This window comes from Vigna radiata, chromosome 3 (assembly GCF_000741045.1).
Source record: "Vigna radiata var. radiata cultivar VC1973A chromosome 3, Vradiata_ver6, whole genome shotgun sequence".
NCBI lineage: Eukaryota > Viridiplantae > Streptophyta > Magnoliopsida > Fabales > Fabaceae > Vigna > Vigna radiata.
In genome coordinates this window covers 11076771-11080771 of record NC_028353.1, presented here as the reverse complement: position 1 = coordinate 11080771, position 4001 = coordinate 11076771, and positions in this window count along the sequence as shown.

Genomic DNA, 4001 nt, shown 5'->3' with positions numbered 1-4001 from the left:
GTGAAGTAACAATTTAATTTCAATTTGTTACATATATAATAATTAATAATGTTTAGCAAAATAAGTGAATGTTTTAACTAACAAAAACATTTTACCAAGATTCAATCTGTGTAATTGACCAACCAGATTACAAATTTTGTTATCTCCTGAGTAAAAGTAAAGAAATTGAGTAACTTTAGCACTCTCCAACATAGGTTAAAGGAAAGTATTTGACAAGTGTAACACGTGAACATTAACACTAGAATCATGAGTGTTGGTGTTGGAAAGAAGCAAAACAACCAACATATTGAGCAATCATTCTGCATGTTATATTTTGCAAAAGTGGAGTTGGAGTTCAATGTAATATCATTCACACAAGCCAAAAGTCTTGAGCAATCACATGGCCCCTACCTAGATAGTCCCACATTGAAAGCACTTCCTAGCACACACTTCCTATACTCCTTACTTTTTGTTTTCTTGTAAGTATTTCAACATTTGCCTATGAAAAAAAGAAAAAGATGTTATGTTCACAGTGGAAGCATTTCTGTCCAAACTCATGCTTCTCTAAATATGTTTTAGAAAAATAATATTATAACACATTTTAACATTCATTTAACATGAAATATAAAGATAAAAGGATCATATAAATATAATTTTTTATATTTTTTTTTTTAAAAAAAAAGTAAAAAGTGAAAGAAGATACTATCAAATAAATACAAAAGTATGCTAAAGAATATTTTTTTCATCTATTAAGCATGTTGTTTCAAAACTTAAAAAACATGATCAAATTCTCCTTCTAAGATTAATAATGGAGAAATACTTACAAATCCATGTCATTTTAATACTATTGATAATTTGGTATATATACATAATTTCAAAATAATTAAAATCAATAAATATTTTTGAAGAATTTTAATTGTAATTTAATCACTTAATGGAGTACTCACTCAAAGATCAATATTAAACCTGTTTTAAACTATATAAGATCAAATTATTCATGCTAAAATTGACTTAAGAATATTACTTTCACTTTGCTCTGATGATTTTTTAAATATTTAGTTAGTCAGTTTATAAAAGTATTATACTTTGATCCATTCTTATAAAATTTATTATTTTAAATAAAAAATATGATGTTGCACTGTACAAAATTTATAGTTTTGTTGTGCACATAATAATTATATAACTTTGACAGTGCACAGCCGAAGTGAACCACCATAGCCAATGGCAGCAATGTTGAAAGTCACATACAGTTCAAAGTATCTAACTTAACTATTGTGGACTGGATGATGCATTGAAACTTGAATAACAGTGAGATAATTAATAATTTCTGTCTGCTGCTAAATCTGACACTTGAAGAAATATACATGGAAATTTAATTTGCATGAAGGCATGACATGATTACATGCATGCACACTTACAAATGCAATGGTTTGCAAGAGAAATTAATTGAAGGTACAGCTTGTAATTTATTCTATGGCCACAAACATAAGTTATATATGCTATTTTTTATGCAGTAAAATTCATGGCAGAGGTTGCCATTGTTGAAAATATAGAAAACTGTATAAAGAAGAAGATAAAAGTTTGGAATGGCGGTTAGCTATATCTTGTATTTTTATTCTGAACTTTTGACAGACAATGGTCCCAAGTCCAGAAATGAACCAACCTAGTTTCACGGATGGTTTCAAACTGAAACAAAAATACCTTCATGATAGTCGTTTAACTTTTTTTTCTTTTACAAATTTAAATGATTATAAATTAAAGAGTTTGTTCTTATGATCGGTAAACAAGATGTATTTTTTCCTTAATATGTTTCTTATTCCTTTAATTTATAGATTATATAATTTTGGTTTCATAATTTATTTTTAAAATAGGGAAATTTACTTTATTTTTAAATTCAAATATCGATGAATTAAGAGTAATAATAATGCTAGTACTACTCATTTGTCCTCTGAACTAGTTACTGGTCTAATCTACCTTGATTACATAACTAATCAATTATTTGTCAGGATTTGTGATTTCAATATGTGGTTAGAATCTGCCAATTAATTTAACAAAATAGGATTTCCAATACTTCAAAAAATTTAAAACAACCAATCAATCTTTAAAGTTATAATATTAATGACTGATTTTAGTCTCCAAAATTACAGATATAAAATTTTAATTCACAAAATTAATGCTGATTAATCATTTCAATTGTAACCCTAGGTCCATCAATTATTTTTTGACAACAAGGTCCATCAATTTTTAAATTCAACCTCTTTGATTTTGACTTTAGTAGTGTTATATGTTTCCCTCTTCAAACCACATTGATTATGATTACGAAGTCGAAGAGCCAAAGTCATAATGATGAAATTGAAATTAAATAGTTTTATTTTAAAAATAAAATTAATTAATAATATAAGAAATAGAAACTAAATATGATTTTTTTTATAATATGGGGAAATTACCTTCATTTATTCATTTTTAAAAGTTATCTTTCATTTTCTAAATAAAGATAAAAGTTGAATTCTCCTCGCCTTCAATAAAATAATGTTGGATGTTTCTTATATATCTTTTAATTTAAAATGAAATTAACATTTCTTATGTTTCCAATAAAATGGCTTTTATGTCCCTATAAATTTTTTCCTGCACATTTATCTTTTGTTTTCAACTGATAACACATATATCCTATATAGTATATTAATTAAAATTTAAATAAAATTTTTGGGAATTAAAAATTAAAATTCTAAATACATATAAATTGATGATTATTTATAAATAAACAATGTAATTTATTTTAAAATGAAATATTAAGAGTATTATTTATTCCATTTTTGTTTTTATAAGATATAAAGTTATATAAATATAAAATAATTACATATTTTACAGTTATTTATTATAAACATGTATCTTGATCTCGTTATATTGAAACGAAAATATAACGTTATTTATAACACAGGCATCAGTGAACAAAAATTCATTGTAAACCTTAAAAAAATTTAACAAAATCAACTTGTTTAACAAAATTAGAGAGGATGACTCTTACAAATAATATTAACCTCTACCTAAATCTGAAAGTGTTACAGTGGGCTTTAGGATATAAAGTTTATGGGATTCAAGAAATAGTACTTTCAAACTAGTTTCTTGTTGGAAAATTAAGGAATACGATGATCAACATAAAGTTTGAAGGTTCAAATCGTATCTTAAGATCTTGGGAATGAATAAGAATGAAAATTTACATAAACTAGAGATGAGAAAATTTACAATATTTACAGATCTTGGGAATGAATAAGAATGAAAACTTTCCTATGCACTTTATTCTTAATTCATATTGTACTGTGTGGACTATATCAAATGAATTATAATACCATAAAAGATAAATGATATGTGCATGTATTGTACAATAATCAACTTGGTAACTTACTTCTTTACGTATGTTACCAGGTTAATTAAAGTTAGTAAGAAATTTATGAAAAAACATGTGAATGATGAAGAGCGTAATGGAAACCATCCAACCACAAGGGACTAAGAAGAAAGAAGAAGATTGTTAGAAAAGAAGAAAGAATAAAATATTGTATTTCTTATTCATAATAAAGAGAGAGTACAATTGATATATATAATTGTTCAGAGCAATATAAAAAAGGAATATAAGTATAAAAATATATAAACATAAATGCACAGATATGAACAGATAATAAAATAATTCCAATATCCCCCCTCAAGCTGCAGCATATATATCCTTAATGCTCAGCTTGGACAACAAAGATTGAAATTGTGTTGGATGCAAAGCTTTAGTATGAATGTCTGCAAGTTGTGATGAAGTAGAAATAGGCAGGAGCTTAATTACACCAGCTTGAACTTTATCCCTTATGAGACGACAATCAATTTCAATGTGCTTTGTCCTCTCATGCATGGCTGGATTTTGTGCAATTCGTATAGCGGATTGATTATCACAAAACAGAGGAACTGGTTGTGGTAGAGGTTGTTTCAAATCATGGAGCAAATACAAAAGCCATTGAATTTCACATGTTGTGGAAGCTAAG